General features: G+C 46.9%; 1 protein-coding gene and 1 long non-coding RNA gene across 2 annotated transcripts in view; one reads left to right on the forward strand and one right to left on the reverse strand.

Annotated features, from left to right (window-relative positions):
* Positions 1-12,240, reverse strand: part of LOC135396993 (uncharacterized) — a 66,000-nt gene that overhangs the window by 25,109 nt on the left and 28,651 nt on the right. The gene's annotated exons all lie outside the window — the stretch shown is intronic.
* Positions 1-12,240, forward strand: part of LOC135396996 (uncharacterized) — a 70,896-nt gene that overhangs the window by 23,951 nt on the left and 34,705 nt on the right. Inside the window, exons 3-4 of the long non-coding RNA XR_010423569.1 lie at positions 10,207-10,306; positions 10,620-10,683. This is a non-coding gene — a long non-coding RNA (uncharacterized LOC135396996). The remainder of the gene's footprint in view (positions 1-10,206; positions 10,307-10,619; positions 10,684-12,240) is intronic.

Here is a 12,240-nt window from a genome sequence, read left to right on the forward strand (position 1 = left end):
GAGTAAAACTGGAGGAAAGCGGCATTCTCGTCCTTGGAATTACCATATATGCGACACGGAAACTGAATATCAAGCTATGAAGACCGTACATCAGTAACCCATTTATGTAAACATCATGCTGAAGTATCTTATCATTCATCATCTCCAAATAAAGTTGTTGTTGTTGTTATCTTACTGACTAACGGAAAGCGAAGTACAGGCATGGACCGCGAATCACCTGACCTGACGCTGAGCCTCGTTCATAGAAGGAAATTCTCGTAAGAGCGCATTGGAAGAGACTTCCAATGCGCAACGTCACGTCATGTGCGTTGGTGCTGAGAAACAGAATCTCAGTTTGGCCACAATGTGCCGAAGGTCAAAGTGTAAGCTGAAGCGTAGCGGATTAGTTAGCAGGTTTCTTGTCAACGGAGGGCATCAATCGGCAACATGGAAGGACCCTTAAACCCCATGTGATGCATCAGTATGTGTGATTCCACGGAACATGTATGTCCATGGAATGTTTTAAATATTGTCACGAAGGCACTGAAGAACGCGGATTACCTTTGTATTGGATTCAAAACAGAAAAGAAAAATCAAGATTCAAGTCAGGTTTCTTTCTGAAGCTTTTTGCTCGCTCCCTTTCACTTTTTGAGAATAAACAGAACAAAAGACAAATCGCGTATTCGCTTCGCTACCGCGTTAAAAAGGGGGACACATTTGAAAGGGAAAGGGGGTCCTCATAAGAGTCTTGTCAGATTTCCAGTCGCTGACCTCTGAAATGTTAACCCTCGTTAAAAACTCGCGTACCTCATCAGAAGGGCAGTGCGGCAGTGCGACAGGTGCGAAACACGTATCGTAGTACGGCAGATATGCAGAAAATAAAAGCAACGTAGAGAAACCACATAGGAGACTGTGGTTTGGTGTTTTACAGGTTGTATACATCTGGCCGAATTCGTGGACATTCTTCAGATCATGGACAGACCATGGAGACGTTGGATGCCGTATATATAACTCTCGCATTTTTGTTTGCGAATACTGAGTAGCAATAGTTGGGCATTTTCGTTGTCATAGCCTCTGTTGTGTACATATTGCACTACTGAGCATGTGCAGTGTTAGCGAGAGTGTTCACCGATGTGCTTTGCAGCGTTTCTGAACTATGGAAACGCAATATAAATGCACCGTATCCACGGCTGATTCACTTCTCTGTTGTTTGAATTTTGTTTTCTGTACACTCTCGCATGTTTTATTACATGTGTGAACATAAGTAGAACTGAGCACGGGTGCGGGTATACCCGCAGTTACCCGCACATCGTCACGATCTGCGGGTAGGAATTCGCGATCGCTGCGGATAGCGGGTAAAATAAGGATATACCCGCATTACCCGCACTCCATGGCCAACTAAGTGATCCCTCTCTCTCACACGCGAGCTCAGCATTGCCCTATGTCGTTGACCGTATAAATCCATGTGCCAGACTGCAGCAGGCAAGTGCTGGCGGGCGAGTTCGATTATTAATGCAGACATATATGGCTCTCTGTTGTATTGCAGTTTTATCGGCATACGATTGAAGCCGCCCGAGACACGTAGCCAACACTCAGAATTTTCATTGTTTTAAAATAGAAACAGCGGTAAAGTGGACGAGGAACACTTCCCCCTGCGGGTCCCAATGCGGGTATGCGAGTATACTGACAGCACTGCGGGTGGGGGTCACACACGCGCGGGTACTGTGCGGGTGCGGGTCCAAGTGTGCTTACCCGCACTCACCTCTAATAGTAAGTATTTCAGCCGAAGCAAGTACACAAAGTCTTCGTGAATTTTCCGACCATTTTTAAGCACAGATTACAACAGGGACAACTTTTATGACAAAAATCGCAGATAAGTCCGAGTTGCGTTCTCTGACCGTTACTCACAATTCCGTTATCTTCGAAAGGTGCTTGGGTGACGAAGTATTCCGATTACACAAGTTGGAGGTTTACCTTCCACGGGTCTTATTGGAGAGACGGCGAGTGACTCAGCCACTATTACACGAATCTATGCATTTGCTGTGCGTTTCGGTGGGCGAGCAAATAGTATAGTTTTCGTCATTGCGTGCGAGCGCGCATTATTCCAGAATGCCCAGCCCCGTATCTTTATGTTACGAAAAAAATCGTCTTCACAGGCACGGTTCTTAAGCAGACGGGGGAGCCGGATATTTATGCGGTACATACAGCCGCATTAGCACGGTCTCCTTCCATGTCTCCGACCATTTATATCTTTGAATCATATACACAGAACGCAGGAGCCGGGCCTATAAAGCAAAACGAAAACAATACCGTGCAGCGGTACACGAGACTAACGACCCTCAATAATAGATGACCGCTTTGAACCCCTTTGCCCAACGAATGCATCCCGAAGGAAAACCACGAAAACACGACATAACTCACATCTCTATGCGCCGGATTAGCGCACCTCCCAAATTTTCCGCATGCATTCCCTTTTTCCCGTATTATTACTTACAAGATGATGGATTCTCCCTCGTCCCGTCCTGACAGTTAACCCTTCTTTGGAAGAGCACGTAACCCTTCGTCATTCATTATGACTGCCCCCCTTCCTTTTAAGATACATGCCTCACCAAAACTCCCATTGTCAGCAGATTGTTACACAGTTATGCTACACCCTCCCTCCCCCCCCCCCCATCCTATATAGTATCGTGCTGCATCGAAAGGGTCTTCTACTGTAACGGAAGGGGTATACCGGGGGAACACAATATGAATCCTGACGGAACATTCTCGAAACATTACGTGCACTTCCCCCTGCCACTTCGTTCATCTATATATAAGGTAGATGCTGTATAGTAGAACGTATGGTATGATGGATCATTAATGGAGAATGTAGTCGAATAGGCGTAACGCTAGATTCAATTTGGGATCTTCCAATTAAGCCTCGTTCCCCCCTTTTTCTATCTGATCGCAACAAAGGAAGACGACTATTGCGCCCTCTGGCCAAATCCCAGATGCTATCTCGCATCCGTATCCGAGATCGTCTGCTACCAAATGGACGCAGATCGTTCTCGACAGGGTTACTGCGTTCTGGGAACGTCGCGGTAAAGTGCACCACTATATCCCGGATAAGGGCCTGGGGCAGTGAAATGGGTTTTGGCGAATATGCTTGAGTGCTCTGGACAGTGGCTGTGAATAGAGAGGGTCTTAAGAAAGGTGGGTCAGCTTCATTAGGGGACACGCTTCGCGTCACGAAGCTGAATTCATTTGCAGGTTGGGAATTGGGATCGAGGGTTTGATTATCGTAGATGTCGTCGGTGTGGAGAGTTTGCTCAGGGGCTTTCTCCGGGGTTTGCATATTGAATGCTAAGTAGAGAATGGAGGGGGGGGGGGAGATTTGCGAGTTGGTCAAAGTCGGGTTATGAGTTTGTAGAGCAGAGAGAATGTTTGCATGTGTCCGGCACTCTCCGTGTCCGCGGGCTTCAAAGTGGGGAGAAATGGCGTTAGAAGGGCTGTGAAGTAGTAAACACTCTAGTATAGCCGCGTATATATCGACTGAAAAGTTGCGAAGAACTCCCACCTTTCGCCCCCTAGCCAAATGTACGTGGACTTCGTTCTCCGTCTGTCGCGTCCCCTTTTGTAAGAACTGTGCAAAGTATTATTGCGCACCTATTAGCATCGGCTATGTCAGGCTGAAGGAAGCTATCGAAGATCGCTACTTGTGAGGGCACGCTTCCTTCATTTCCGATAAGACATTGTTCTCCGGGTCTTTGAATGAAGTGACGAGGCCGATAATAATGGCCGGCTTGTAAGTGTCCGTTATCTTAATGAGATTTTCGCAACTTCCGTTTCAGTGAAAGAGATTTAAAGATACGTGGACGAGGGCAATTAAGAGAAAGTTCAAACCGGGGAGAAAAATGCTGAACGAGAGGAAAATGTCACGTTTACTTTTAATCGACGATTTTAGATTCGCTCAAACCTCCTTGCCCTCAAGTGTCAAGCTGTCACTCCATTCCTTTGAAGTAGTTATCGGGGACAAGTGAAAAAAGTGAACGCAAGGATCAGAGACCATCGAAGGAAAGATACTTTGGTGGTAGGCCCTGTCAGGCGACTCTACCCGGTTTTCGTTTTCGTAATTTTGGTTAAAAAAAAAAAAAATCTATCACGGATTTCGACAGGATAAAACACACCCTGTCTTACACGAAGCGCAGTGAACAAAACCGTCGAATCCATATCCAGTGTTGTAAACTGAGTGTTGCCTCAACTTTCCTTCCCCCCCCCCTTTATTTCCTTTTCTTTTGACGTGCAGCGTCTTCCAGTAGTTGATCCTATCAGACGCGATCAGTCACGGTTGAACTACCAGTTGATGTAATCAGGAAAGTGCAACAATGTGTAGACATGCCGATAGGGTTCCCGAACAACGAGCCTTCCCCCCTTTTCTCGCTCCGCTCTCCTGTTCCACGCTATTCACGTTAGAGCCCGGGGACTTCAACGTGTACTGTTTTTTTTTTTTTTTTTTCGAGCAGGGAAATCGCGGCTGGGTGTTTCGCAATCCCACAGGGCCAACTTTTTGCATATCGGGGCCTTAAAACCAAAAAGGGGTGTCGAAAATGGTGCAGGAGCAGATAGGATGTGGCAGTGCAAGGGCTATTTAATTCGATTGTTGCCCCTTTGTGTTGTGAATGTCGTGCTTGGCGGGGTGGAACGCGCGGCGAATACTCCCCACGAACAACAACAAAAAAAAAAAAAACAAAAAAAAAACGTATGTTTGAAGTGAGTGACGTAGAGTATCATCAAGAATAGACGAGACGTCGATGCATGTCCGATATAGAAATTGCGCAGACGTCCTTTAGTTTCCCCCCGTCTTTGAAAGCGCGAGTGCACAAGAACAGTTTAGTGCCTGGAGGTTGGGCTTTGCCGCCTACTTGGTCATAGAGCCGTGAAGCACGCTTTACAGGCGTCTTTCTTGCAACAATTTAATTTGATGACGATGATGATTGGGGTATTTTATCTACCTCATTTCCCACCGTCCTCGGTAGCTCAGTCGGTAAAGTGCTGGCTTGCTGAGCTCAAAGATCGCGGTTCGATCCCGGCCGAGGGCGGTTGCAATTTGGGGGTGGTACACGTTGCTTCCAGCACAGTGTGTCGGGGGCACATGAAAACAACCCCAGCTGGTCCAAATTATCTGTCCTACCCTGCGGCACATGCAGCACGTCGCCACACTGGGCAGACAAACCTAACGTGTAACATCGCGGTGCCATTCATTCAACCTCTTTTCCCGGGATAATTTGATGAAAATGATTATCCTTACAGTGGGGACACGAGCCCTACATTGTCTAGAAAGGTTAATTAATTTATTTATTTCATATACTGCAGCCTCTGTGAGGCTATAGCAGGAGCAGGCATGCTTCGTTACAAAAGTTATTCACAGGTAATTCCCTTATAGCACCAGGTAACCTATTCCATTCATCAACTGTATGAGAGAAAAAAAAACTATATTTAAAAACATCTATACGTGAACGCATAGGAACAATGTTCAATGGAGGTGAATTCCGAAGACTAGACGACCGTGAAAACATAAAGTAAAGTTCATGGTGATGGTTCATGGTCCATTAATAGTGCTTTTTGGGTGTTCCTACGCGTAAAATATATAGTATTCCTATGCGATAAAAATCAGTCGTAACATGTTCCGCTGTAATATTTGTGCAAGCTGCGCGTAATTAAAATGCGTCATCTTTTCCAAATGTTTGTGTTGATAACAAAGTACATAATCAGTGAGAATTATCACCCGCTATTGGAGCGCGCTGAATGGTTTAACTGGATAACGTGCTCGCCTTGGTGAAGTGTAACGCAAGGTGGAACACGCAGAGAGAAGAGCGAGACAGGAAGCAAAGAGAGAAAACATGATTTATCGCCGTCGTAACTGCCGTATAAATCTTCTTTGCACCCACGACATGTCTGCTTGCGGTAATCGCAGCGGTCCGAGTAACTCCGATAATGGACAGCCGAAAATAAATGGCGCAAACCTGGGCGCACAAACGCTATTTCCCGCTCTGTATAGCGGGATCAAAAATAAAGCAGACGGCGGTAAGTTATCACGCAATTACGATGATTAAACGCGACGTCTCTGTTCCGAATGCGATCGCGTTTGAAAAAGTGATTCAGCGTCACTGCCATCTGGCGGTTTTCCCTGCGCATCTGTCCAGCAACAGTGAAAAAAAGGTAGCGAAGGTTTTCTCCTCTCACTTGTTGTTTGAACGCTCCCCCCTGCAAGGTGGCGCTCGCGCACGCATTCAAACTCAACCACGTGACCACACCCTAGCTATCACTTCCACCTCCACGAGCAGAGGAGCGGAGCGGAAAGCGATTCTCGCCTGGAAAAGCGCGTTGCTCTTTTCGGTGTCGTCTGCTACTTTAAAACACACGCATACGAAAGGGGTTCGAACGCCGATACTAGCGCCATCTGTGCAGTGGGAAGGTTGAACGAGTTATGATAAGGGAGCGGAATGATGTGATGCGGAAGGAAAAACTGCCGTCTGCGATTAAATGCCGTTTCGGTTTCGTTTTCGATTGGCGTGTCGGAGCAGGACGCACCATCTGTGATGAGGGGACGCCACAATCGCGAATGTGTGTCGACGCGGTTTCAAACTAATGAAAACGAGTCTTTCGCGTGTGACACTTTTGTGGGCGTACTGTCAGGCTGAAACAAAAGTCCACGGCGGGTAAAATGGATGGTTCTCTGTGGGTCGTGCCATGAGGCTAAAAGTTCTCAAAACAGGGGGGCTAATTCGGTTTATTTACCCCCCTATCTGTTAGACGAGCGTGTAAAGTGATTAATGTGTTTTCTGTCGACATCTTGAAGGGTGGCGAGGCAAAGTAGTATTACCACGACGACTCCCTCCCGAATGTCGCGTCAGTAAATAAAAGAAGGAAACCCGTTCTCGAATTGTGTGTGCATTTGGAGAAGGAAGATCAGAGTGGCCAGCAACAGAGAGCGAGCGAGCCCGCTAGAAATAGCGGGGAGTGTAAATGGGGGCTGGCAACCGTGATGGATGGTCAGCGGTGGGTTCGTGACGGCGGAAAGAGAACGGGGAGGGTGTTGGTTTTGGAGGTTTGAACGTGTTTGGGTCTTACTTTGGGTTTCGGTCACTTTGGCACGCCGGTGGTTGTACTCTATATTGAGGGGGGGAGTTGAGATGAAAAGTGGGCTATGTTGGAAAGTGGTGGTTCTTGGAGTTCATGGGCTGCGTATTTATATAAAGTGACAGAAGGTCATTTTACTTTGGTGGCAGCAGCGTGGCGTGTATGGGGGCATTTTATAAAGTGGTGGACGGCTATTTTGTTTTGTGAAGGTGCCAGGGTGTGTTATTGAGATGGGCGAACTTGGTTTACAAGAATACTTCTTTAGAGTATTTCCAGAAAATATTTTTTTTGTCCCGACGCGCGTTAGAAGTTGTTGTTGCTAAGGCGTTTCACTGCAATGCAGCGGCCCCCTCTTTAATGCCAACCCTCTATTATTTATTACTATTTCTTCGACGTGCCCGCTCTGAGTGTTTCTCGAATTTACGAATACGTGAACGTGGACTCGAACGCCCTAAAAACAGAACCGCTTCACCGCACAGCACACTGTGGGCCGACCGCTGCCACGAATGATAGGGTTATCGCTCCGGGCCTAAAAGAGAGAGAGAGAGGGGGGGGGGCGTACGTCTTTTTGTTTCAGCTGGAATATATGATAAGTGACATTAAAAGGCGTACGCCCTCCTGTCTCTTTGAATCATAAGTGATAACCCTATCGTTCGTGGCAATGCACTCTTAAAAATGAACTTCACCGTATAGCACGCTTCTAGCCAACCATGATCTCAACTGATATCGTTATCTGCCCTGATTAGTTGAAAACGGGAGGTGTACGGCTTTTTTGTGACACTTATGCGGTTCATAATTGTCACAAAAAGGCGTACGTGTCCAATTCAATCCTCCAATCTCGAATGATATCGTTATCTGCCCTGATTTGTTGAAAACGGGAGGCGTACGGCTTTTTATGTGTCACTTATGCTGTTCGTAATTGTCACAAAAAAACCGAGATCATATTTGGCTAGGAGCGTGCTATGCGGTGAAGTTCATTTTTAAGAGTGTGATTGACGCACACCGTGCAGTGCCGTGAAGTTCTGTTGTTAGAGTGGAGTTTACGTGAACGCCTATACAGAGCATTCCCTGCACGGAGACCCCGTGCTTTCTTCATACTATAATACAAGCAAAGGTTCTTTTTGATTATATCGAGCATTAAAAAGAGAGCGAAAGAAAAGGAGCTTAATAGCGGGGTCATTTTAATGACGTACGTACGAACCACTCGGGCAGAAAGAGCACATAATTATGATAGAGTCCAGACCTTCTTTTTTTCCCGTCTTCGTCGAAAAGAAATAGCTTTTTTCCCCCCTTACTAAGTGCACTGTTTATGCGAAGAGAGTGCGGTTATTTCCATTAACCTCGTTGCCAAGGCGTATAGTAACAACGGAATAAGGAGCTCACGTGAGACGGTCATTTGGGTGGACCGCCGGACCATTATTAAGGGAAAAATCTCCCTACTTTCTTCCGAGCATGCTTATTTGTACGGAGGTAGAAGATACTCTCGGCTCAGGCGGGTCCAAACGGCATCGTTGTCGTACTTCATTATAGTAATAAGGATTCACTGCGTGCCGTGTGTTCCTTTCTTTTATTATTATTATATTTTTTTTTATGGGGAAAGGAACCCAAGGGAGCGTCATGGATGAGAAGGGAGATGCTGACCATCATACTTAGAGGTTGTCGTGCTTGACTCCCAGCTGACCGCCGTGTTGCGTGAGATGACATGGGCGCTATTTCTAAGCTACATTTCGCCTTTCTTTTGTGTTCTTTTATTTTTCTCTTTTTTTTTATGTCGTATTTTTGTTGCAAATGGAGCGGGACCATTAGGAAACCTGATTGCAAGAAGTCGAGATCGGTTCATTTTCTTCTTTCTTTTTCTTTTTCTGCAGTGTTCTGTACATTGGTTAGATTGGGGGGGAGGGTGGGAAGCGAGAGGGTGTACGAAAATGAAAGGTGACATGCAAATTAGCTCCGACGCCTTAATTACCAGGTAACGGACGAAACCCGTTCCATTACTTACTCCAAATGAATGAAGTGATTGCTTTTTGCTCCTGTAGCCTCTCACTTTCACCCCCGTGGAAGATTTGGAATCAGACCCACCATTAGAGAGGGCTCAGTACGCTTTTCGTTTATGTACATATATGCATATTACACATATCCCCCTAGATAATGTGGTGGAATAATTTCCGTTTCGCCGAGGACATTTTCCGCCGATGACATTTCTAATGGGAGGTGGGCACCCCGTGTTTATGCTAATTCGAACAGGGAAAGCTACTTAGTACGAAAGCACCTGGTATATACACCCAAGTATATGTATGGATCTCGGTTGTGCGCTCTTCGAAAACGGGGACGTATTGTTGGCCGCGCACCGTGTCCGCTAAGTAAATATTGGTTCGGAACCGAACCTCGTCCGTACCGTAAGTGGTACCACGCCCGCTTTCTTTTTCCCCTCTTCTTTTCCGGATTTGATTGAATCCCGTTTACTTGTCATAACCTTCCTCCAACGAGAACGCGATCGAAGAGTCTGGCAACAGTCGCGCTAAGAATAGGCCTTGTCCATTTGGACAATGTGTATACGGTACCGCCTGCCCGAATCCAGCATTTGTGTGTGTGTGCAGAAAAGAAAAGGGGACATCGATTTTCGTTTTGACTGAATCGTAGAAAGGTTCGAGTCATCGCAAAGTATTATCGGGGAGGCGTGAGGGAGATATATGATTTCCTTGCACGGCAGCGAATCGGTATGAATAAATATACGATATGTCTCTCGGTTCCCCTCGGCACTAAAAAATATCAGAAATGTCTCCACCCTAGCGTATGGCCGTGTAGGGGGCGCCACGGGGGCGCAAGGCGCGGTGGTACCGAGAGTACACACGGTTATCCATCACGCATTGACAGGGACGGGCAGATACACTCTGCTGTCGTCTGCTTTTCACTTGGCTGGCTGCAGACGAAAGAAACAAAAACGAAACTACTTGTTGTAGCAGCGAAAAAATAAAAAAGAAGAGCACAAGTTTGGGAACTGAAGCTGAGTGGGCGGAGCTGGTTTTGGTTGGGGAGAGTTGAATAAGGCAGATTAAAAGCGGAGGAAGTGTTTTTTGTTTTTTCTTTAGCGTGGGTTTTTCTTTTCAGGATGTTCTCAGTTGCCGGAAGGAAGGCAAACGGAGCTGAGTGGTTGGATGACAATCCACGGGATGGCGCTGCGATCTGGAGCGGAGCGGAAGTGAAGATGGTGCGCGTCGGGTGTTTGGTGCAGGGCACAGAATATGGGGGGGATAAAATTGGTCTCATTCTTTCTTATATCCTCGTTATTTTTTTTCCCGCGTTCTTCGAGTGGGTGGAGTTTTGTGGGGGGTTAATGGGATTGTTATGGGGTCGTTGGATTGGGTTTGGCTTGTTAGTGATTGAGTTTCGGAGGGGGATTCGAGGATAAAAGGGAAGTGCATTTTTTTTGTAAGATGATGTAGGTATAGTGGGTGTTGTTGACATGTAGAACAGAGGGCAAGGTGAATAAAAAGGATTTCCCTTCGTTACCTTCGTTTCAGGGAGGACTCCTGGAAGAAGTCGGATTCGGCGCAAAGGAACAGCAATAGTTTCGATCTCTTCCAGGTAACCACTGTCACCACTCCACATCTCAAATGAAATTTCAAGCGTCATGCATATATCGAACGTGGTTATGCGGCCACTGCCCTTTTCCCGTGGGAGCGACAGGTTTAAAGAACAACAACAACAACTTTATTTCAAGATGATGGATGGGGAGTTTCATCGCCAGGGGGTGATAGTACTCTACCCCATTGCTGGTGGTGATGCAGGGAATGAAATAATGAGCCCCTTCACAATACGGATCGAAGTCCTATGGTATCCAGAAAGGTGAAGAGAGCTTTGAGGGCAGTGCGTTGGTGGGCTGGATGTGGCCAGGGACCAAGCAATTTTGTTTGACCAGTGTTGCGACAAGTGTGTGTCTTTACTACTCTGCTAGTCATAGTTATATATCTACAAAACTCACTCGTGCTCAATGTGGTAAACGAGCTGAGTGTCAGTGTGAGTTACAAGTCCCAATCTTTTGTCATAATAGAATACAAGACACAAACGTTGTCGTATGCAATACGATCTCCGTGACAAGGCTTTCAACTGTCCCCTGGACAAGAACTCAATACGCCAATTACAGTAATCTACCACGTTCCGCATCATCCCTCGCTGAACTCGCGGGGGACCGATTCCGCTTCTCCCAGTTCGGAGCCTCCTTCGAATAGCGTTTCAATCCCGCAATGGAACTTCAGTTTACACCGCTCCCCAATGATCTTTCCTCCGCGTCTAAATAGCTTCCTAATCTTTACTACCCCCCACGCGTATAGTAGCAGTATAGAGTAGTTACCGTGAGGTGCAGACAGGTGGCGCGCGAGCGCGTGGACGACGATCACGTGACAAACGCGCGGCACGCGCTCGCAACTGTATCGTCCGCTCGCAACTTGCAGGGCGTATTCGGTTTCGGGAAGGGGAATCCCTAATTTGGGATATGAAGAGGACTTCCCTTATCGTTTCCTCCCTATAGCGAAGTTTCAAGTTTGTGCGTTGAAACTTTGGCCGCGACGAGGAGAGTGGAATATATAGAGGGAGAGGAGGGATCCAGGTGCAGAGTGGCACGCACGGTGGGGCTGGGTAATTATAGATGAGTTCGTGTTGAAAGGGTTGAATTGGGTTAAAAGGACGACATTGGATGGAACGGGAATATAACCGTGATAAGAGATGGAGTGGACACACAGAGCGGGACGGGAGCTGTGTGCATGCAGGTGCGCAGGAAATGACGTCACAGCCGTGGTCATGTGTGCGTTCGTGCGTGAGGTCGTAATGGGAGGTCAGGACAATCGGTGCGGAACGTTGGATAATGTCGGCATGTTTGTCGATTAATTTAGCGAATGTAATGATGTGCGGATGGGTGGATAATTGTAATGTTGCGAAGGATGAGTGAATATTTCGCAGATGCTATGTTTGTACGGTGCGTCGGGAATACGGGAAAAGGTGCCAGTCGCGTATGAGGTAATAGTGAGTTTGCATCGTACGCTATCGCCTTTGCGTACGTAAGGGATAGCGTTGGTGGTTCTGCGCAAGCGCAAAATATAAAGAGAGCTTCGCACAGTGCGCAGAACCACCACGCTATCATTTACG

This window comes from Ornithodoros turicata, chromosome 6 (assembly GCF_037126465.1).
Source record: "Ornithodoros turicata isolate Travis chromosome 6, ASM3712646v1, whole genome shotgun sequence".
Classification (NCBI taxonomy): Eukaryota; Metazoa; Arthropoda; class Arachnida; order Ixodida; family Argasidae; genus Ornithodoros; species Ornithodoros turicata.